A 25,240-nucleotide genomic window follows, 5' to 3' on the forward strand; every position below is an offset into this window, starting at 1 on the left:
AGTGAATTAACTTGTCACCAACGCATCTCATCATATTTGAGTCATTTACTCTGAGTTGAATACGTCTAAACTGACCCGTGTTGGTTGCAAACGTTGTAGTGGTAATTAGTAAGCAGTTAAACATGCAGAGTGATACTTTGGTTTGTCAGCCATAGTGTGAGATGAATAGGGTCATTACAAGAACATGCTGAAAAAAGAAAATACAAACCAAGCTCTGTTTCAAGAACTATTAGAAAGAGAGCATTTAAGAGGCATTTCTGAAATGAAATCTTTTTTGTTGTGCTATACAAAATGCCACGACTTGTCTTGGTCACATTGCAAAGCAATCCCAGAATTCACTGTGGCAGCGGTGAGGCTATTTCAACATACAAGTATACTATTTTTTTCTGCAATTTAAATATTGCAATATGAGTAGTTTAAAAGGGTTTGAATAGCTCTATTTGACGATTTTTAGGCAGTCTAACAGTATTCGTGTACAGAAATTAAATAATTACGATGCAAAAATGCTTTTGTTATTTTGCTTTGTCTTGTTCCTAGTCTGAATATCTCCAATTCGTAGATGAAGTAAAAATACTGTTATTTTCAACTTTAGGGAGGAAATCTAGAGAGGAAAAAGACATTTTCCCTAAAACAAGCAAAATTATCTGCGAATGGGGCATGTAAAATCTTGTTTTTGCTTAAACTTTGTGTCTTGTTTGTAGTCCAAATATCCACCTTTCAAAGTAAAAATACACAATTTTTTTTTATAATTGATTAAATACAGTTAAGGTGACACGGGGACGCAGTGGGTAGCACATTCACCTCACAGCAAGAAGGTCACTGGTTCCAGCCTCGGTTGGGTCAAGTGGCGTTTCTGTGTGGAGTTTGCATGTTCTCTCTGTGTTCGTGTGGGTTTTTTTTCCGGGTGCTCCGGTTTCCTCCACAGTCCAAAGACATGCGGTACAGGTGAATTGGGTAGATTAAATTGTCCGTAGCGTATGTTTGTGTGAATGAGTGTGGATGTTTTCCAGTGATGGGTTGCGGCTGGAAGGGCATCTGCTGCGTAAAACATGTTGGATAAGTTGGCGATTCATTCTGCTGTGGCGATCGATGCTGAAACGATATATTGTGCAGCTTTAACTATTAAAGATTTGGATCAGGATGGTGAAATACAGTGCTGGTTTATATCCGAGATGTGATCTAAATTAATTAGATGGATGGATAGATGGATAAATTCTAAAAATATTTTAGTTCAGACATTTGCAAATGTGCTTAATTCACCAGAAATTTGAGAAATCAAATACATTTTTTACGTATAAATATGTATTCTCTATGTTGTTTAGAATGAAATGTTCGATCTGTCTGTCTGTCTGTCTGTGTTCTTCTACATTTCTACAAAAAATATTTGTTGGAGAATAACATTTTGTTACAATAACATTTTCATTTGTTGTCACTTAAAAATCTAATCATTTTGGCCAATGGGTTAAATTTTCAGCCAATGATGAGCTTCCGGTGAAAGCTTTGACTATTTTCAATATCATTAGGTTTTTTTACAGCAACAATGTTTTAATGCAATTTAAGTATAATCCGTTACCTAGACTTAAGCATCCATTTGGTTGTTAAAGCTTAAAAAGAGACAAAAGACAGTTTAAATGCAGGCACCGTCATTAGCCACATGCTAGTGCAGAAATTCTATTGAAAATACTGGGGTAAATTTAATTTAGACATGGCGGGGAAAAATAGAATTTAATGCAGTGCTTCTTATTTGGTCCGATACCCTCTGTATATCGTAGCTCATCCAGTAAAGATTGCTGTTTTTTTGTTTAAAAGAAACCAGATCTTAAACCCAGCTATTTTTTATTATTTTTTTATTATTATTTTTTTATTTATTTATTTATTTTAATTAATATTTTTAATTAATGTTTCATGAACTAATATATATATATATATATATATATATATATATATATATATATATATATATACACTCTCAGAAAAAAAGGTACAAAATTGTACCTTTTAGGGTACAAATGGCCCGTCACTGGGGTGGTACCCTTAAGGGTACAAATTTGTACCTCTATTCAAAGGTACAAAATTGTACCTTCTACATTTGTACCCTTTAAGGGACAATTTTGTACCTTAGACACTGAAGGTACAAAAATGTACCTTTTTATATTATATAGTATTTTCAGGGTACTGACCCAGGCATTTTGATCCTTTGGTGACTGCATGCACAAATAAATAAATAAAATATTTTGGTTCACAGATGTCCATTTTTATTTATTAATGTAGAAATATTTCATTACAACTCACAACTGAATGTGTTAAGAAATAAAATTACACAGCAAGTATAAAGCAGACATGTAAAACAGTAAAAAGAACAATTTAGATAAGAATAAAAACTAAATAATCTACACTTAATACAAAGATCACAAGAATACTGTTTAAGATTTATAAACACATTACACAGGCTACATCAAGTACTGCACTTTATAAAGTCCAAAGTATTTGTCTTTAGTCAGAATACTCGGTCATAATAAATAATTTGTCATCAACATTTTCTCTGAATTTCAGAATGAAGGCAATGTTTCTCTATAAATTGCTTCAACAGTGCAGAAAACCAAATACATCAGTAGTCTCTTCCTCAACATCAGTAGATTACTCCTCATCATCCTCAAGTGGAGTTGTAATTTGTTGTAACACAATATGTGTTTATGCTTTTGATAAACATGACATGTAAAGCACTCATATCTGGAAAATGTTCTTTGATATTCATTAGGACCACAAGTTATTTAAAAACTTGCTCTATGCATGAATGACAGCAGTGTGCTGGATTAACTTGATGATTGTGATTATCCCAAGAGCATGTAGAGAAACAAAAAACAAGGTTGATCACTCTGGTAACTGGAGTAGATCGAGGCTTGTCACCGTCCACCATTCATTCAAAACATTCCACTGCAGAAACATCAAGGTGTTCTTCTGATAAGATGGATATGTCAAAAATGTATATTCGTCCACATCATTAGCCCGGCCAATCACAATACCATCAACTCTGAAGACTGCCATGACTCGTCTTGTTAACACAGTTGTCCAGTCGGTGGCTTCCTCCTGTACTTGAACTGTTGGATGTGGTGAAGATGGTTCACTGTAAATGACAAAGCAATAATTACATTAATATCAGTCACTCTATCACTGATGAAGAGAAAATCAACATGCATAGAAAGTAAAATAATTAATATTCACTGATTAAAAAAAAAAAAAAAGTATCACAGATTAAAAGACTAATATAAATTTCATTCATTCATTCATTTTCTTTTCGGCTTAGTCCCTTTATTAATCTGGGGTTGCCACAGTGGAATGAACCACCAACTTATCCAGCATATGTTTTATGCAGCAGATGCCCTTCTAGCTGTAACCCAGTATTACAAAACATCCAGACACACTTATTCACACACACATTTATACACTACAGACAAATAAGCTTACCAAATTCAGCTATAGCGCATGTCTTTATACTTGTGGGGAAACCGGAGCACTTGGAGGAAACCTTCACGAACACTGGAAGAATATGCAAACTCCTCACACAAATGCCAACTGACCCAGCCGAGGCTCGAACCAGTGACCTTCTTGCTGTAAGGTGACAGCACTACCCACTGCGTCATCCTAATATAAAGAATATCAAGCATTATAAAATGCATTTATCACAGCATATACTAAACAGAAAACAACATACGCACCGGAGCACAACGAAATGTTGAAGTGTCTCGCTTAACAAGGCTGGCAACATGAGAAGTGCTGCTGTAAAATCAATTCCTGGAACATAAGATGTGGCATATAAACAAATATGAAGGAATCCATCCAAATCTAGAATTTAATAATATTAATCAAGTGGAGAAAGTTTAGAAAGAGTACCTTAGAGTCAGGTCCATAGCATTCTTCAGTTGATCTCTCATCTTTCGATGAAAACCTAGAAAATAATTTTAAACATGTGGGTGTACATTTATTGTTGTTTGTAAGTAAAAACCTACAAATTTAAAATTGTATGCAAGCCATTAAAACCATGGTATAGATAATGAGACATACTTACATCTTGTAACTGAGCCATGCTTTCTTATGACATGCCTTCATTGGTCTGATGCTGTTAGGCTGCATTCTGTTGTTCAATCTTGTCCTGAAAGACAATTGGAAACTTCAAAAACTTCTGGATAGCAATAAGATAAAGCAATAACTATTTACTTATTTTGAGATATTAATAAAATAGGTAAAATAGCTCAAGGTACCAGTTTCAGAACAGATAAGACAAATTACATTAAAGAACAAAGTATAACTTAAAACGTTGATTTATACAACATGGTATGTTAATAATTCTACATTAACATAAGTATAACGTTAAACGATAGTAAAGCACCAACAATTCTGGACATGAGAGTTTGTGGACACTCCTCAACATTAATGTAACTTAGACACTGAAACGAAGATATGTACGCCACGTTTGTAACTAGCCACGTTTACATAATCAGACGCTTTGTCGGTGACAAAATTGTGATTTTTCTTCACAAAATGGCGGTGTAACTTATATAACCGTCTAAAATTACATTTCAGCGGTCAACCGTGGCTAGAAAAATGGCCTCAAAATATAAAACATTATCGATAATTACACATTTCCAGTATTAATAACAAAAGGTTTTATATCAAGGTATATGAAGACTTCAGTCGCGCGAGCTCCGGGCCACACCGCACATTACTCACGGGTCACGGCCCGATTCCGGTGCACGGATACGGCAGCGTCGGCTCGCTTCTGCCGCCGCAACTGGCCCGGGTGTATTTTGCTAATTGGGTTGCGATCATATTCCGCCGTGGCAACACTTATTAATAAAGCAGTAATGTAACGTAAGAAATAAGGCGCGAATACCTAACGTAGGCGATAAAGGGAACTTTTACACCGAGAAAACCAACAGCATATAGTACTCACCGTCTATAACGTTATGTCCCTCTGTGACTTCGATATCACATTGTATTAACTTCTTTAATAAGCTGCAGACATCTTAGCAAACTCCATCCTGCAGGCCAGCCCGGAGCACTTAAAGCGGGGGAAAGCCGAGACCCGAGAGTCAGACAAAATCAACAGAACACGGCTTCACATGTAAAAATGAGACTAAAAATATATATTTTATACATTCTTACCTGAAAAGTTTGGACTCCAAAATAGACTTTTCTTTGAAAAGCGTGCGAAGTTCTGTGTAAACAGCCAGCATACTCTACCGACCGCCTCAGTAACAAACACTACTATAACGTCTCAACAAGCCAAATTCTTAAAGAGACAGGAACATCACCACCTGTATGAAGATGCTGTCACTCTGCATGGTTCTTATTCTACATCCCATAAACTATAGGGTCTTAAACAGTAAGCAAAGACCAGTATTTACGTTTTTAATGATTAAAATTACATTCAATTATAAATTAAATTATTGACATTTTTGAGAAAAAATGTAATTTAAATACATGAAAACAAAATTTATTATTAAAATATTTAATTCAATCAATTTATTTATTTATTAAATTTTTAAATTATGTATTTTAGTATTAATGTTTAGTATTAATACATTTAAATTAGTGTTATATAGTGTCTTGATCTTATCATGAGCTGAGGGTACAATTTTGTTCCTATAGGGAAACAAAATATATAATTGTACCTTTAAAGGTGCCAAATTGGTCCTTTACGGTACAATTTTGTATCCAAATGTGCTATAAAAGGTACAAAAATGTACCTTTCAAACCTAAATCTGGACATTTGTACCTTTATAGCCCATTTGGGTACAAAATTGTACCCTAAGGACCAATATGGGACCTTTAAAGGTACAATTTTATATTTTGTTCCCTCTAGGAACAAAATTGTACCCTCATTGTACCTTTTTTTCTGAGAGTGTGTGTGTATATATATATATATATATATATATATATATATAAATATATATATATATATATATATATATATATATATATATATATATATATATATATATATATATATATATATATATATATATATATATATATATATATATATATACACACACACACACGCACACACACGCAGTTTTGGGTTATAACTAATTCCATCTGATCAGGATTAACTAATCAGATTTCAAAACCATACTATTTTAAAATGCGGATAATTAGATTTCACTAATTGAATTTACTTAAATAATTTTTTGGTATTCTCAATATTGTTTAATGGAATGTTCACTAGTGCGTGCGTGCATGCAACAATACCAGATTTTGCTGGATGTACTTGATTTGGGATTGTTAAACATTTAGATTTTTTTTTTTTTTAGATTTTTTTGACTTCAAAAAACATGGTTAAGGGTAACAATATTTTCAACTAAAAGACTTCCACAGTATATTAACCACATTACAATAAAATAAATGTTTTTGCATTGATGCTTTCTGAATGCTTAAACATTCAGTTGATGTATTTATTATTATTAAATAATTATTTATTATTAAAGCGTTTTTGTTGTTGCAGAAAATTACAGTTTGAAAAAAAAATAATTTTTTCATTTGTTATGATTTTTCAAAATCATCTTTTTTTTCCTCCAGTTGTTTTTATGCTATAAATGGCAACAGTTTTATTATAAATTCAGAAGTTAAATGTTGCATCTTGTATCTTGCTCTTTTTAGCAGCATACTGTACAAAGACCATATTGGAAACAGCAGTAAGGGCACAATAAGAAAGCTGCAGCCTATGTAGGTTACTATGCTTGGAACAGAGCTACAGTGGTTTATTTCTCACAGCTGTGATGTTGTGTTCTAATTCCACAACTTATCCTGCAGGTCAGTAAGGTTTTTTCTGGAATATATTCAAATGTTTCATCATAACATTGAGTTTCTAGGACAGTTGGCATGCTTAAAAAAACTCTAACCAACTGGCTTAGAGCATCTGTGAGATTACGGAGCGTGCTTTGGAAAATCTTCCACTGTTCCTCCCTGCAGCTTAAAGAGTGTTTATTCTGATTTCTCACAGACGAGCCCTCACACAGCTCGCACATATTTTGGTCCGTATGTGTTAGGCATGGTATTTAAATAACTTGTGTAAGCAAACCTTCTGACTCGCAGCTCAATAGCCAACAGTTTGTTCTGTCTGGACCTGTGTACAGACACAATGACAAATTCATGCTCTACAAACTGCAGTTCTGCTGTATAGAAACCTAGAGAGTTTTCTTGTGTCTACAGAGTTTACATGGGAGTAAGACAGTAGGCTACACAATATTGAATCACATAACGTCTTGATTTTAATGTCTTAGTTTAAATACATAATTAATGTAATCGAATGACATGATGTTTTAAAGGGATAGTTCATCCAAAATTAAGAATATTTTCCCTCTCAAATACATTCTTTCAAACTACTTGAATAAATGAGCTGAAACTATGCAATTCTTGAGGTTTTTTTTGGGACAACTTAATTGTTTTGGTTCACTTGAATTTGTTGCCATAACTTAATTTGTTTTAGGACAACATGAAAAAAGTGTGTGAACCTGGATTTTTACAGTGTATTTAATAATCTTTTATACTTTCTTTATTCTGTTGAACACTTTGAAGAAAGCTGAAAAAACTGCAACCAGTATGAAAAACAGGTACTATTTATTTCAATTCATCTTTATTTCTATAGCTCTTTTACAATGTAGATTCTGTGAAAGCAGCTTAGCATAAAAGTTTTAGTAAATTGAAACTGTGTAAGTCCAGTTTTCAAAGTTGAAGTTCAGTTTAGATTTCACTACTAAGTCCAAACACTGAAGAGCAAACCCATCGATGCACAGCTCAACAAGTCCCAAACCAAGCAAGCCAGTGGCGAGGAGCAAACTTCACCAACTGGCGAAATGAAGGAAAAAGAAACGTGGGAGGCAATTGTTACCAGTTTTTAGCATTCTTCAGAACAGTGTATTTTCTGTTCAACAGAAAAAAAGTCAAACTGGTTTGGAACAAGTGAAGAGTGAGTAAATGATGATAGAATTTCCAGATATAGATAAACGATCAATTTAACAAGCATAGGAATACTCATACAGCTTTTTAAATTGGTTTATTAATATTAAAAATATTAATGTTTCTTAAAACTAAAAATGTTTTCAAAATTTACTTTTTGGTTTTTCTAATATTGCTGTCAATTAAAGAGTTCCCACTTACATATGCTTGGCATTAATAGCAGGTTTGGCATGCTGTCCTGGGAGAGAACCCTGAGCTCAGAGATAAGCATATAAGGGGATCCAAGGTCAGGCAGAGATAATTATTTTATCAATTAATAATAAAAACAATCAATTTCTGGCCCTCGGAAATTTGGATATATTGTGATCGTGATTTTCGAAAGCATTATATCGCTTTGTAAACGTTTATTATTACCATTTGTTGAGTCTCCCCATACAGTTTGATATATCGCTTAGACCCAGAAGTTGCTTCGCATGATGTCACGATTAACAAGCAGATCGAGCTTGAATCTTTACCATGTATTACTGTACCTAAATTCTGGAAGTAAGAAAATCAGTGTGGTGTTTTTACAGTTTGTTCGATTTAAGATGGATTTTACTGTACACACCCACAAAACACCAGAGAAACTGACCTTGACATTGAGCACAGCACTGTTTTGAGTGAAATATTTCTTCCCCAGCAGCAGTACTGCATGACACTTTGACCTGAGGTTGTTGTGAAACAGGATTTGTTCCTGTTGGATATTAATTGTCTTGTTTAATTACAGCTTAGTAATTAGAGGGGGGCGAGACACGAATTCCCTATTGCTAAGTCCTTGTTAATGTTTGCGTTTTCAAAGTCAAAGCTGTATGTTCTCAAGGATATGGCAACTCCCCCTACCTAAACTGCCAGTTAATGGACAGAGACAAGGCTGGAGTCAGCACCTCCTGGGTGAAGGTGTGTGTACGTGTATGTGTGCTGACATTGCAAACATTTCTGCGGTGAGAAGCAGAGAGATGTGTTGTTGGTTAAGACCCCCACTGGTATTAAACACCTGAAGATTAATGGCACTCCTTAACTGCTGCCCACCAGTCATATGATCTCGCATAGAGCAATCGCAAGCCTACAGGCATTGCCATAACATGGTTTAACTGTACATAAACATTTCTGTTGAAGAAAGAAAAAAACTGATTAAGCCAGCCATAGGTGGTGCTATGGTCTTCCAGAAGGACTAATGGGTTAGACTGGTATGCTTTACAGATTTTAAAGGGGTTTTGGCCACTTTTTTTCCATTTAGTTTATTTATCAACCATCTCAGTAGGCCCTCAGAAGGTTTTCTAATGATTAAGGGTGAAACTCTTAATATTTCCAACAAAAAGACTTCACTATACTTAAACAGTTGATTAACCACATTACATTAAGATGATTGTTTTTGCATTGCTGCTTTCTGAATGATTAAACATGCATTTGATGCATTATCTAATTAAATCTTCTCTCAATTGCCTTTGCAGACAAATAAAAAAGAAACCAATAACAAATAAATAAGTGTAAATTAATGTTATATTTTAAATATTTTATAATTAATATACAATTATTAATATATATCACCTATATTTTATTTTAAAACTTTTTTTAAAATTCTTAATATATTTTAATTTTTAATTGAATTGAATTGAATTTTTTTATTTATTTTAATTTAATTTTATTTTTAAATGTTCTTGAATTTTTACAATTTAATTATTTTATTTTTCTTCAGCTTAGTCTTATTAAAAGTATACTTTCAAAATACACTTGACAAATATAGTGTATTATTGATTTTATTTATTATATGATTTTTATATGTAAATTAGTTGGACTATTTTAATAAAAAATATAGTTATATATATTTTAACTATATTTTCCTTTTTATGTGTGTGCTTGTATACTGTATGTATATTATTTGCCTTTCTTAATTGTCTCTGATTCTCTACATTGGTTTTAAGTGTAAAAATAAATAAATAATAATGCTTTTGTTGTATTTTAGGGCTGCACGATATTGAAAAAATTACACATTATGATTTTTTTTTTTGCGCTATATATTTCGATATGAATACAATTTCACTAACCATTGCGCCACTGTGTTATTGTTATTGCACTTTTTATTTTATTTCATTTTTTTACCATGCGGTTAAGAATAAGATTAATATAATAAGAGTAAATGAATAAACTTAATATAAGTATACTATCAAAATATACACTTTAGAAAATGAGAAAAACAACTGAACAAGTACTGCCCACTCATTACTCTTTGAACTAATTTATATGAGCAACCCAAACAGTGTATCTTTGCGAATGACTAAAAATGTCAAGAAATGTCACTTTGTTAAAGTTAAAGTTCCTACAGCAGCAAAATAGACACGTTCTGTTAGAATATAGAGCCATAAAACCTTAATTAACATCTCTTTTACAGTTCACAGAATTAAGCTTGTTGTATTACTATTGAACTGGATATTTCAGTCAAAAGATGCCAATAGATGTTATGAATATATACAAATAAGTGTGCTTTCTTTACACTATTTTGAAGATGTGCAATAAAACAGCAACAAACAAACACCAAACAACGATGATATTGCCTTTATAGCCTTCAATATTAAAACCCCAAACCAAAAATCTAGCAGTCCACAACATGGTCATATGCATCTCAGTGGATGTCTTTTGTGTTTGTGTTTTTTACTACGGCATAAATCCAATCCCTGCTTAAGTAGAGGACACGGACTATGGCTTCGTACATCTGGCTTAGCACATTGAGGCTTTTTTTCCCCACAGTTGCAGAGCACGATGTCACACACTCAGCCTCAGCCTAGCGTTTGTTGTCCAGTGTCTGTCTCATTGAGCCACGGGCTTCCTGCGGTATTGCCGTGGGATGCAAGTTGCCGTGTTGTGATAACAGGCCCAACCCAGCTGTGTTATCACGGCCTCCCTTCCCGTTAATCGGCTTTCCGCCTCGTGCAAATAAACTTTGTGTTTCTCTGCATGATGAGGGCTAGTCTGCTTAGTTAAGAGAATGCAAATGACAGGCCAGGCAGGGTTAATTTACTCAGCGCTAGTCCCAGGGCAAAGCATCCGTCACTGGCTCTAAACTCGGCTCACGTCTGCAGTATTGCTCTGGTGTGAATATAAAGACTTATTATGAACTGTTAAAAACATCCCTTAAGCCTGAAGTCTTGGTATTATGCAGCAAGTAGAAAACACAAGCATTCTGTGAAATGTGTGCATGTGCTTCTGGAAATAATTTTCAGCACTCTTGTTTATTCCTCCAGAACATTTTATGTACTTTCAAGATGATTTTCACACTTTTAAAAGCCCCCTAACCCTCTTCTCTGGAGATGTCGACGCAGTGCCAATGAAGCGAGACACAGACACAACTTGATTAAGCACGCGTAATTGTCAAAGAGCACCATAAACAGAAGTTGCTCATCAGCGCTCATGAATATGCAGCAAATATTCATAGGATTCTGCTGTTGTGTGGAACAATAAGAGCACAGCTCGTGGCATGCTGGGTAAAGGTTAATGACTCAATGAGGGAATCCAGCCATTACCTTCTTATTTCACCCCCTCCTCCTAAAGCGGATCCTGACCTTTTGAAGGCCAGTATCACAGCACTTCTGCTATCACGGTTTCGCACGAGGTCCTCACTTCACTCATCAGCCGCAGTTTTGAATGGAGCGAAAGATAAACGCTCTTTAGCTTTACAGCGGTGGAACGGGGGAAAATGTGGTTGAATGTTTTCAGCTTCCAGGTATCGTAAAGTGTGCCATTTAAGAAATATCACTCAAGCAAGAGTGCTGTTTGATCGGTGGTAATCATAGCCAATTCTGCAGCAAGGAAAAACACATGAACCATGACTCAAAAAAAAAATATCGCCCTACTTTCACTTCTCACCTTTTATTTACTGTGTTCTAGAATGCTAAAGCAATGCGGTCACACTACAATAAAGTTTCATTAGTTAATGTATTTACTAACATGAGCGCATAATGAACTATACTTGTACAGCATTTATAAGTCATAGTTTAACATTTACTAATGCATTATTAAAATCCAAATTCATGCTTGTTGACATAAGTTAATGTACTGTGAGCTAACATGAACTAACAATGAACAACTTTTAGTATTTTCCTCAACTAACGTTAACTAACTTAGTAATTTAATAACCGCAGTAGTTCAGGATTGATCGACAGCTACACCTTAGTCCTGCCCCCAGAGGCTGATGCAACTTGTATTTTGTGTGGGGTATTTGAGTCCCCAGATGTATCACAGTCAAGCCAGGTTATATGCAGAAGGACTTTCAATTTGTCAGTAACCTGGGTCAAACGCTTCCGGTGAACTGTATGCCTTTGCAAAATCTGCAAGTTTGAGGTCTCTTTTCTTCAAAAATCATCAATCTTCACTGCCTAATTAATATACACTATTAAGCGGTTAAATGTACAAAAAGCACTGCATTTTTTCGTGCCATATCTTTAAAGTATTTAAATTTTATTTTACTCCAGTATTTCAAATGGCTTTTCTGCACTAGCCTGCTAATCCTGACGGGTGCGTGCGAGTAAACAGCATTTCATCCTGATTTATGCTTCAACAGCTAAATGAATGGTGAAGTCTATTTAACTGATTCGATTTTAATTGCATTACAACATTGATGCTGTAAAAGTCACAATAACTGTTCACCGGTAGTATATCGGTATGGGAAGAAACACTAGCTTTGCACTTGCATATACCCTATTAGTTCTGCACAATATTGAAAAAATCAAACATTGCAGCATTTTTTTTAAATTCTAGGATTGTATTTTGCAATATGAATACAATTGCACTAGATAAGTTGAATAAACGTTTTTTTAAGAATTTATATTTTTAGTTTAATTGGGATAATTTTGCGCATACGATGTAAAAATCTACACGCATAGTTCAAGTCAATAAAGAAAAAATGTCAATTAAACTGTGTTTTATTGTTTTCCGAAGTGTCAAAATGTATTCAGGTATACAGTAATTAAATACTTGAATGTAAAATGATACTGCATGCTCTTTGTTTTATAAACAATTCATTAAAATGTATTGTTATTAATTTTTCAACGTTACAAATGGTTCATTTTCTTATGCTTGACTGTTTTTAAAACCGTCACACAGTCACAGGTTTCAAAAACACTTGCAAATTGATAAACTTTAATCCAGACTCCAACATTGAATATACTCACGATGTGACCATTGTGAATGATCACATAGGGATATCGATACTGAAATTATATATTGTGCAGCTCCATTATCAACATAAAAATAGTTGTTGTTGAATTTGTCTACCTTTTTTTAAACTTATTTTGATAGGACTATAATCAGACCGAAAGTAAAGTTGAAGTTAGAGAGAGGGGACAGGGGATTGGGAATGGTCCATGAGCCGGGACTCTTGATGCCTAGAGCATATATTTGAAAAGAATGTAGTGTACCGCTCCTGGCAATTAACAAATAATCTACATTTTGAAGAATTTTTAAATATTTCATACACCTCTTTCTGTTGATAGAAAGTAAATAAGAATCAAAGCTCAAAATTAAATGTTTTAAAGTTAAAATAAAACAGTAAATTTTGTGAGTGTGCATGTGTGTGTTGGTGGCCCTTTTAAACATTTATTCCCCACTCAATCTCTGCATCTTGAGGCCCAGCAGCAGGGATACAACATTGAAGCTTGGTTTTACGGCGAATGCATCTACACAATACTGACAGTAGAAGCTGCCAATGTGCTGTTCTTTACCCAGCAGAGATTTCGAGGTGTCTGCATAAATTGACAGCACCAGAAAGAAAGTTGCTGCAGCAGATTTGGTCTTCTCTTCTTTTAAGAGGCGAAGTCGCACAAATACGGGCCCCGATTTGTTGTCAGGGAAAGAATGTTGCCATGCATCACTTAACAAACTAGTGTTCAAACAGAGCTTCCTCTGATTTACTGCTGATGGGGGAACGTGATTAATGCTCTCTTTTAAAACCTTTGTACTATAGTATGTGTTAAAGCCTGGCACATAATTCCCAGGATGGCACGTTATTTCAGCGTTTCATGTCAGATGGAGAATTTGAGTTGATTTGTAAAGAAAAAAACTTTCCTTGCATCGTCTTCTGCCACAACAAAAAGTGTTTTAATGTGTAAATAAAGCAGGGGAGCTTGTGTGTGTGTGTGTGTGTGAAACACTAAATTTTATCCAAGTTTTGAAACATTACACTGTTTACTTCATTATTCTCATGCTTTTTTCTGTATAGTATGAATTCTTGATGAAGGTGATGCAATTATTAATAAACAGTATTTGCAAGTGGCGACCAGGCCCAATTCTGTCAAGGTTTTTCTGTGGATTTATGTACAGTCTAGATGATATTTTGACAGATTTGACAGCTGTAGAATTTGCAGGAGGAATCTAAGCCGCTAAGACAGGAATTCACACTTGCTCATTGAGCTGCTTGAGTTTTATTTTTTTGTTTGTTTTTGATTTATTTTTTTATATCTGTTCTTTTGTTTTACATCTTTGCAAAAAGTATATGGACGTTAGTTCACATCCTTTGAAGACAACCTCCCACTGTGACCTACACAAACAAGCTATTTTGCAGCCGTTGCCAATAGGTCATTCCTGTCTCAGTCTTTATCCGTCTCAACCCTTAATCCACGCTGAGTGACTGGTGATAGCCCGCCAGCCATTTTGGATGGTTTCCACTACTTCCACAGTAAAGCTCTCATAACTTTTTTTTTTCCCTCTGTGCACCAAACAGCTGTATCACTGTAATTAGCATGTCAGTGTTAGCGAGATCCTTTTTTTTTAGTTTCTTGCATATTCCCATGCATTTTCAAGCTCATCTAAAGATCCTAAAAGACTTTAAAGCTAAACTGACAAAAGAACTGGTATAATGACATTTGAAACAACCTAAAAACAAAGTTTGTTTTGGCCTGATTTTGTTGGAAATGGTTGAAAGCTTGCTAGTAAACAACAACCACTGGTCAGTAATGATGATGCAATTGGCAGGTATTGCCCTGAGGCTTCGTCTTTTGTGCTGTGCAAATATTCTTCAGTTCATCTTACTTTAAGTCCGTTGAGATCACATGTCCTTGAGTAAAAACATAAACTCTGAATAGCTGCTTTAATAGGAAACTGAAGGGAGATTAAAATCAAAAAGCAACACTGGCTATGTTTCATGTTTAATATGGTAAATCTGCTACTTTAAAGCTGGGGTAACCAAACTCTGTCTTGGAGGGCCGGTGTCCTGCAGATTTTAGCTTTAACTTGTCTGCACGGATGTTTCTAGAAAGCCTAGTAAGTGCTTGATTAGCCAGCCCAGGTGTGTCTGATTGTGGTTGGAACTAAACTTCAGTGAACACCGGCCCCTGCTTTAAAGCATTCTACCATATATGCAATTATACATTACATGACTTAATTGCTGAAATCCAGAGCATCTACAAAACTTTCATCAGATGCTTTCATAACGGTTGTAAATAATTGTATGCTTACTTTGTTGTTTAGAGGAAAGCATCCAGCATATATTTACATTGTTAGTGAACATTCTCGCATCATCCGCAATGCTGGGAGTGCTCTTCAGATGACTATGTTTTTATAAGTACCACATGCATGCTGAGGTTAAGTCAGTATTCCCCGTTAGATGGTCAGGAATGCTTTATGTGGAGTCACTCTGTCAGAGGTGGGTTCTTCGCAACCTCTCTCCATTAGTAGGCCACTAATCTGAAGTCTCCAAGTCTTTTATTTTTTTTGTTTTTCAGTCAGGTCTTCTCTTCCTATCTATCACAGCCCTCCTTCTGCCACCACTCAGTACACTCAGCTTACAGCTTCACAGCTTACAGCACACACACATACACACCCACATCTATCAAATGAATATACTAACAATATACTACTTTTCTCAATAAAAATACTAGCAGTAGTAGTATGACTAATTGTAATATTTTTTACATGTATAGTTTACATGAAAAATTGTATATAAAATATGTATAATTTATTATGAATATAGGTAAAATAAATAATTTTATAAATGTTATTAAAGTTTTAGAATGGAGCTCTTCATAACATATTTTCATACATTTAGGTGTGTGTGTGTGTGTGTGTGTGTGTGTGTGTGTGTGTGTGTGTGTGTGTGTGTGTGTGTGTGTGTGTGTGTGTGTGTGTGCACTTAAAAGTAGGGTTTTTTTGGCATACAAAAAGTGAAGTCAGTCATTAATTTTGCTTAACTCAGTGGGTGACATTTGTATAAGTTGGCAAAGTAAATGACAATTTTAAGCTTTCTTTGTTTAATTTTAATATTAAACAGTGTTAATGTAGGGTTTTTTCTGATATTTGTGTGCACCTTTAAGGATTTTTATGCTTAAATATTGTTCTTTAAGATTTCTCATGCTCTTTCAGTCCTGTTTGAATCCATTGAGTCGAGTCTATTCTAGCTTCCGCTCACTACTCAAAAGTTTATGGTTTCGTAAAGTAATTTAAAAATCTGTTGCAATGAGGTTCTGTTGCTGAAGGATTACTGATAGAAAGCAAAGTTGCTTGCTAGGCTTTAGTTACTTAGTAAATTATCCTGTTCAAAGCTTATAAAATGTAAACAGAACAAAAACTACTTTTTCCTAATTTAATTTCACACAGTACTTTATAGTACATGAGGCTACTTAAGCTCAGTCCTGTTTTGTTTGCTGTGCTTTCCTGCTTTTATCCAGCCTGCCAGACTTTTCCCCCTCCACACCTCACCACGCTTGCCATTTCACTCCTTTTCAAACTAATTGACTTTAATTTGCCTTTTTCTTCCCTCCTTAATTATGGGCTGAATCTTCGTGTCACAGCAAGTGCCGTTTTAAAAGGTATTGGCCAATAAAAAACATGAGTGTGACTGATGTAATTAATATTCATGCTTTATGATGTGTGATACTGGTCCTTGGTGGCTCTCGATACCCTTCGGCCATTTAGCATCATACGGTAAGCACCTCTCTACTGACCGGGACTAACGAGCCTTGTCCCCTGAAATGGAGCCCGGTAAGGAAATGGACCTGAGGGGTACATTATCTTAACACAATGAGTGCGTTTACACGTCCGGTGCTGAGGAACATTTTTAAAGGGAATTTCATTTCCCTTTGTTAATATGTTTAGCTCAGTATTTAGAGTCTTTCGTTCTCCAAATGACTCATTAGAGGTTACATTATGACCTGCTTTATTGACAATATTTGCAGGCTTTTATTTCAAGACCGCTTGATCAATGGTACTTTGTTGCAATTTATCCTTCCTCAGTTTGTCTTTGTCCCTTTTTACTGATTTATTTATTTTTTTGCCAAGAGAAAATTGTTGATGATGATTACATTCTGTGCACTAATACTTTTGTTTAGTTTTTTCCATATGAAAGACCTCTTTCATTCTGGAGGAAGCCAGGATGTTAATTAAATCATGTCTCTGTAATTTTTTTTATCTGCTAATATTGCATAAGAGAGCTGTATTATTTAAACATGCTCCAGTCTGTGGCATTGCAGGATAAACAATTACCACTTACCGCAACCCAAAATTTAAATGAGGCTTTCATAAAACCTTCTCTGGTTTTCTTGTGCTCTCTGATTTCAAACGTGGAGTCACACTTATCTGATGTTGTGGTAATTTAGGTCTGGGATAAGGGTGCTTCTGATGCAAATGAAAGCTCCAGGACCTCATAGACAGACAGCCATAGTCAACAGCCTATACTAGCGCAATTACCTGGAAACTTTGCTTGTCTTTTCACCCCTCGCTTTTCATTATGTCAGTCACTATAGAATATTTAAGTCGTGAAATTCGCTCAGAGATTATGTGTAGCTCGCTGTCGGCTTGTCTCATCTTTTTTAATAACACGCTGAGGTTGTGAAGTCGGTCCATTTGTCCTATTTCTCCCTGCTGCGGAAAACCAGCTCAAGGTTGCTATTTGAAATGCACATCTCCAGGCTGTGTAAATAAATTGACTTTGAGAGTATTGGATCTATGTGCAGGTGTAAAGACCAGGCTTTGTACAGCTGATTTAGTTTTTTTTCATTTGTTTTCATGTGAGACACTCTGTATGTGAACATCAGGTAATTCATTAATAAACATGTACATAAACCTCATTTCATTGTGTTTTGGGAATCTGGAATAACCTTTTTTTGAGTGTTTGAGTGCCACTTATTTTTTATTATTGTAAAATCTATATGATTATAGATTTCTTCTACCTAATATTTGTTTGTTTCGAACTAAAATGATTGAGTTGTTTCAGCTAAATTGAGTTTATTAGTACCCGCATCTCTAGCATGCACCTCACTCTTGTTTTCCAATGTTGCTTGTTTAAAATTCTGTGTATTTTCACATCAGAGCCTATGAAAAGCCAAGTTAAATGGGAAGAAAAGCGAATACACCATTTTACAAGGTCACAAAGCAATGAAGTGCTGTGTTACTAACATCTTTTCTGTTTATTTGTTCTCATAAACATTTGAAGCCTTGGCCTTTTTCGGTTTTTCTGTCTGTTTTAGGCAAACGCTCCTTTAGTTTACTCTAAATCTGTTACTTGGTTTTAGATATTGTCCAGCTTACAAGCGACCTGTATAAAGCCCTGCACACTGAGATTTTATTATCTTGCACAAATTTGGGAAATCCTAAAAGATTCTGCAAATTCTACGCTAAAGTCTATGATCTTTGATCGTTGGTGTGTCATGTTTACAACCGATCAGACTTTTTCTGCGATGAAGTTCTGGCATTGTCAGACGATTTCAGACACTTTTCTGCAGAACCGCTGTGATGAGCATCAATCCAAAAAACAATAGGAGCAGCTAATCTCATGACGCAATTCATGCGACCATTCATATGACCGCAGGAAAATATTAAAACTGATTTTTTTCTTCTTCCTGGTTTCATTATTGAGACGTGCTGTGTGCAAAACATGTTGTTTACATTTGCTGTGAGGAATCATTTCAGAATGCGGGATAGTGTAAGTGTCGCTGATGAATAACGTCAAACTCTGCGTTTGCCGCATCTTCATTGTCATTCAGTCTGACATTATGACAGATGAGATCTGTGACATGGGAGCCTTGTTTGTACAGTCTGACATGCTACAAACATTCAGGATTATATAAAAAAAAATCACACAGTGTGACCCGGCCTTAAGGCCCTATGTCCTCCTATAATTTTATCATTCATTTAATACAAGGGATGTTCAGATGTTAACCCTTTTCTATTAAGTCAGATTCTATATCTTTATTTATGCAATTTTTTTTACAATGAAGTAGATTTAGTTTAGCCATAGAAGATCGCACAACATTAAGCACAAAAACAAAAACAAACCAAATGATCAAATTTCACCAAGCACATTTGCACAAAGAAATCTGTATAGGTGCCACAAATTCATGCATTCATTTTCTTTTTGGCTTAGCCCCCTTATTCATCTGGGGTCGCCACAGCGGAATGAGCAGCCAACTTATCCAGCATATGTTTTACACAGTGGATGCCCTTCCAGCTGCAACTCCACACTGGGACAGTGCCACAAATTATTTGACCAAAATTATTATTTGGTAGACGTAGTAGATTTCAGTGTGACCTGATGTTTCATTCTAATCTGAAAATAAGGTTTTCGGTTAAAAAGAAGAAAAAACATAGCTTTTACTCAAATTGCTATCCTAATTGATGATGAACTTTTTTTAAATAATATTAGGTAGATACAAAATGGAGGTATTTTCAGTAGCGTTCTCATTTTCCAATGGTGTTTGAATAAAGACTGCGGTTTTCAACTGCACATTTTAATGACTGGTGCTGAGAGCGTTATGAGGTCATGTTTTGATCCCTTCCTCTCAAAGGAAAAGATTTGAGGTCTAGTCTTCCTCTCTGTAATGTTCTTTTGAAACGAGTGCAATTAATGATTTTGCTAATGCATAAATATTCGCGATCAAAGTATTGTGATGGAAGAAGCCAGAGCTTTAAAACTTACGGTGGTACTTTTATCAACAAAGCCAGATCTGCTTTTAAAAATACTTTTCCATTGAATTATGTTTTAATCAATTCTATTAGCATCTCACCGGGCGTACCTTTTCTTTCAAGGGCTTTAATAATGACTGCACTGGCAAACATTAAGCTATTGACTTATGTCCTCTGGAAGCCTTTGGAATGGGCTTTTAATGGGAAATATCTGCTCAGAGGGTGTATCGGACCTAAATCATCGTTGCAGTTTGAAGTAAAGCTCTTTGTTTGCTAGTAATTGTATGAGTTTCCAAGGGCCTCCCCAGCCATAAATTAGTGATGACGGTGTTTGCAGAAACGGATTTCAGATGGATGTTGCAGTAACTGATCTCACAGCTTTTTGGTGGGGTGGGGGAACACACGGCTAGGAGACGCTTGCACTCCTTCAGCATTTGTGCTCCTCTTTGGCAGCCTAATGGATCACAAAGCCCTTGAATATGGCACTGCGCGAACCTCCCCAGGAGGCCTTTTGATGGAAAACATCCTTGCGAGGCCACAGTTGGCGCCTGAGCATCAGGATGCTCTCAGACGCCGCAGATTTACTGCCGCCTTTTAACAAAACCTTTTAATGGAGTTATACAGTGTGTTAGAGAAGGTGTTGGGTCTAATGTTTGGGCATTAACTGGTTTAGAAGAAGATTTATGAGGGTAGGGGTTATATGTGGTGTTGACGAGGAGGGATATTTCTTCAGTCATGGTTATTAAATAATATTTTGGGGAGTGTGTTTTATGGATAAATATGGCACAAAAACTTCCAGTAACACTATATCATTGAGTCAAAGCGATGGATTCATTTAGGCAAATTAATTTTCTTTTTTCAATTGCCAATTGAATCGATGGGTTACTTGATTCCGTCCAACTGTATTTTAAGTGACCTTAGTACTTAATTGAAATGAATCATTTTCTACAATGCTCTTGCTATGTACGAAGATGTTTTTACATTGTACTAGCATATCATTAGTTGTCTACATGTAAATACATTTGTAATTATTTTCTGTAATTACATTTATAATTACCATCCATTCCACATTTAAACCCATCTCACCAGACTCTTTCTACCTGAATAGCACCTTAGCCTTTTGTAATACAATATGAAGCCAGTAAGTGCATTGTAATTACTTTTTATGCAAGTACCTAGTAGTTATAAAGCCACTTAATATAAAGTGTGAGCTTGGATTCTTTCAGAATTTAAAAAATTATATGTTGCAGTGTTGAGTGGAAGAAATTCACTGCTCTGGCTTTGTCTGGAACTATTTTTGATAGAGAAACACACTGCAGATGCAGTATAGCCAAGCAGGGCTGCGCCCGGTCAGTACCTGGATGGGAGACCACATGGAAAAGCTTGGTTGCTGCCGGAAGTGGGGTTAGTGAGGCCAGCAGGGGGCACTTAACCTGCGGTTTGTGTGGGTCCTCCTAACGTTCCAGTATATTGATGGGGACTCTATACTGCTCGGTGAGTGCTGTCTTTAAAGAGACAGCATGAGATGTTAAACTGAGGTCCTGACTCTCTGTGGTTGTTTAAAAAGTAGAGGTTTAACCCCAGCATCCTGGCAAAATTTGCCCTCTGGCCTCTGTCCATCATGGCTTCCTAACTAGCCCCATATCATAATTGGCTTCATCACTCTGTCTCCTCTCCACCAATCAACTGGTGTGCCGTCCGCTGCAGTATAGCTGCCCTCGCCTCATCCAGGTGGATGCTGCACACTGGTGGTGGATGAGAAGATTCCCCCGCCTGAATATGTAAAGCGCTTTGAGTGACCAGAAAATCACTATATAAATGTGAGGAATTATTATTATTAATATTATTAATTTGTTTAAAATTCTTTTAGGTTGTTTAGATAAAATTTGTTTGATTTTTACAAAGTAAGTTTCTTACTCGACAATGCCTACATGGATATAATTAAAACAAGAAATATGAAATCACAGAAAATAGATATTGCTTATGTTGTTTAGTATGAAGATTGTCATTCATAAACATTGTTTATTATTATTATACCATTGTAATATTAATTACTAATGTTAATTATAACATTAAAATTCTATTCTGATAGTAAAGACCATCTAAAAATTGGTTTCCGGGATCCAGCAGAATTTAAAATGAGTGCTTTGCCTCAACTTTAAAAATTAGTTTTGATAGTTCCCTAAGACTGTCTCACAGTCCCACTGTTGGCTCTTTCTTTCAACAAATCTAACGTGCTTTAAACACATCAGGCACCTTGTCATCTCTCCCATCTGCGCACTTTGTTATTTCCTGCCCTCTGTTGCTGTTGTTGGCTCCACTGTCTGTTCCCAACTCGCTACATCTGTTGTCATTCTCTCACCCCTAGCGAAGTGTGACCTCACACTCCTGTTTGTGTGGAACGATGTGTTTTTAAAGAGCCCTTGCCCACCCATTGGCTGCCACTACCAGGTAACGCCCCACGGCACAGGCTTGTTGGAAGCCACTTGTTCACAGAGAGTCTCTCCGGAGAGGCCTGTAAATGTCGGACGGTCAAGGTTGAGAACTTTTTAGGATGATGATGGCTCTGGTCGGTCAAATCGAGAATATATGACAATTTGTTTTTGTGTGTGCTTATTTTTAACAGATGACTCATTTTGATCATTTCCATTAATGTCTGTGTAGTCTGTTCAGTTCCCTCAACGTACGTTATCTTGTTCAAAACAAGCTAATGGGCACATTCTAATGAAACGCATCTGTTCGCTTGGCTTCCTCACTGTTTGATCAATGCTAAAGCTGTTAATTAAAGTGATGGGAAAGCCTGGACGTCTTGTGAGTTCTGCTGCTGATTTCTATGTGATCGATTTCTGTGGCATTGACGAATGGATCGAGTGTCTTGTCAATCGGGTCATTCACACTGTGAACAACAATTGTATGCAGCATATACAACTGAATTTCTTTTCTTTATTGTTTTTTGTTTTTTTTGCTCAATGCCACACATGGAGTGGAGGTCAGCGTCAGTCAGCTTCAAAGGAGAAAAGAATGAGATGTAGCCTTTTCTCATCTGGAGTCCGTCACTAGAGTTCACCTTCAGCCTGTTTAGTATGCCAAAGACATATAGGTGAATGCGGAGCTGGTCGCCTTCTATTTTCTTACCAGCTTGTACAGTCTGACTCAAGAAACCAGCCTTGGCTGTAAAACAGTGGTGACTGGATAAGGCGTTTAAGGTTTTATTTAATCACTGTGGACAATATGAAACGTTTCTGTGAATTTATTTCAATTTGAGTTTGCTTAAAATTCAAATTAAATCCTTGAAATATTAGAGCTCACACAACCCCACGCAGAATGAGATCTATTTTATCACTGATAATTTAGGGCTCCAGACCAAAAAAAAGAAAAAGAAAAAAAAAAACAAAGGTGGCGTTTGCTACTAAAATGAAGCATTTATGAGCCAAATTAAGTTAACAAAAAATAATTGGAGAACTGCTTGATGAAGGTGAATGTTCATTCAATGCTACAGTTCATAGAAAATAGTCTTATTCTTTAATAATTAAATAATTTAAACGATCACTAACTTTTAGTACAGGAACTTTTTAGAGATTTTGAAAGATTTTTGTGTTTTCTGTTTGAAAACCGTTTTATTTTATAGTACATAGTACTAATAGTAACCATTACCAAAAATTTTTTTGCAAATAATTTTCATTATTAATTTGAAATGTCATTATTAACACATGATCATAGCAAAACCGTCTTTATTTTATAAAAAGTGCATTTTTTATACTTTGTAGGCATGGGCGTAGTTCAGGCCTGTAGTTAGCCTGGTGAAAGCAGTGGTCCTTTTTTCTTAAGTAGACATTTTAGCAGTTATTCGCCTAATTTTCTATTAAAATATGAGATTTAAATATGTTGCATTTTAGGGACATTTTAAGCACAATTTATTTATTTATTTTTTTGCTGGATTACCTTGTTGGATGGTCATTATAACAACTTTTTATGTACCAAAACGTTTTCTATAGATTTACATCAATTATCATTTACATCAAATATACATTATCTGCATCATATATCATTAGAAAAACAGAGATCTGTTAAAGTTTTTAACTCAAAAGCTAGCCTGATGTTATTTACATATCATTCATTAAAATGGCAAACTGGCCCGCATGTTCAACTTTCCTCAGTCATGTTGACGCAACAGCCAACACAGGATTCCGCTTGGTAAAGGCTTTTTTGATGGAATTTGTTCACAATTTATTTCTTTATATATAGCAGTAAAACAAAAATGTTAATATCATGGTTTTACAATATCACAATATGGTGATTACTTCTCTAAAAAAAAGTTCTTTTTAAAATGTCTTAATAAAAAAACAACTTTTCCTCCCCATTGAACACAATAAATTTAATTTTAGGAAACATTTATAATATTTTGGAACAGTAAACAGGCTAAATAATTTAAATAAATCATTGACTTCCTGCTGTCTTCATTAGTTTCAAAAACACAGCTTTACATAAACCTTACGGACGGTATATCATCATGTTTTTGTGATTTTAATACCTCGACTTTTCCAAATAGCTGTAAACCTTTATCATCCCATGCCTAATACTTTGACTACAAATAATAATGAAAGTAATTTTTTCACAAATTGGGCATTAGTGGACCAACTGGACATCTTCAACTACATTTTAAATTTCTGTTGCACATTTTACCAATGTTGCAGTTTTTTCCAGAGCCCTGTATTTGTATTCAATCTGTTAAACAAACTGTACTTAAAGCTTCCTAACATGAAAAGTGTTTGAACACATGAGACTTGATTGATACATTTCTCTCTGTTCTTCCAGCTGTCCTTTTATTCAGCAGTGGAGAAATGTATTCTTCCTTTATGAATCCAAAAAATCCCTCGCCTCCCACGTCTTTTGTCTATGCGACTACTTTGCCCTGTTGGACACTTCGGTATTCCACCCTCATCTGCGCTTTCCCCCCCTGCCTCCTCTCACCTGCCGTCGTACTCTGTCAACGAAGGGATAATTAAACCAATCCCCAACTAGTGTCCTGAGGCCCTGCAGGACCCGACCGTGTGCCAAAGCACGATGCCCGCTGACCTAGGAGACTTATTTCCCCACCTCCGGCCCCGATGATAGATGGATGAATCTGTCTTGAATGCAACTGCATATTTGCTCTTTTTGTGCGTTATCTAATAATGGATTGGCCATGCATATATGTGAGGAATTACTTATGCTTGGCTAAGTGAATTAGCCCAAAACCACAGCCATCTGGCTTATGAAAATGAGCGAGGAGGGAGGGAAGAGTGCAGGAGTTAGAAACTAGATTTACATGATCAATTTGCATAGCGCTTTCTTTTCTTTTGGCACCAATGTCCAC

General features: G+C 35.5%; 1 protein-coding gene and 1 long non-coding RNA gene across 6 annotated transcripts in view; one reads left to right on the plus strand and one right to left on the minus strand.

The window, feature by feature from the left end:
* The window catches only part of macrod2 (mono-ADP ribosylhydrolase 2), an 862,504-nt gene that overhangs the window by 70,568 nt on the left and 766,696 nt on the right, over window positions 1–25,240 (plus strand).
* LOC137487423 (uncharacterized) lies at window positions 2,233–5,269 on the minus strand. 3 transcript variants are annotated; one of them, XR_015505526.1, is made up of 7 exons: window positions 5,164–5,269; window positions 4,952–5,059; window positions 4,067–4,150; window positions 3,892–3,946; window positions 3,717–3,792; window positions 3,466–3,642; window positions 2,233–3,124 (listed from the first exon to the last, which is right to left on the minus strand). It is a non-coding gene; the product is annotated as an uncharacterized LOC137487423 (long non-coding RNA). The 3 variants fall into 3 exon arrangements; XR_015505525.1 differs by lacking the exon at window positions 4,952–5,059; XR_015505527.1 differs by lacking the exons at window positions 4,952–5,059; window positions 5,164–5,269 and adding an exon at window positions 4,260–4,824.

Source organism: Danio rerio, chromosome 13 (genome assembly GCF_052040795.2).
Source record: "Danio rerio strain M-AB ecotype USA chromosome 13, GRCz13ab, whole genome shotgun sequence".
In the NCBI taxonomy this organism is placed as follows: Eukaryota; Metazoa; Chordata; class Actinopteri; order Cypriniformes; family Danionidae; genus Danio; species Danio rerio.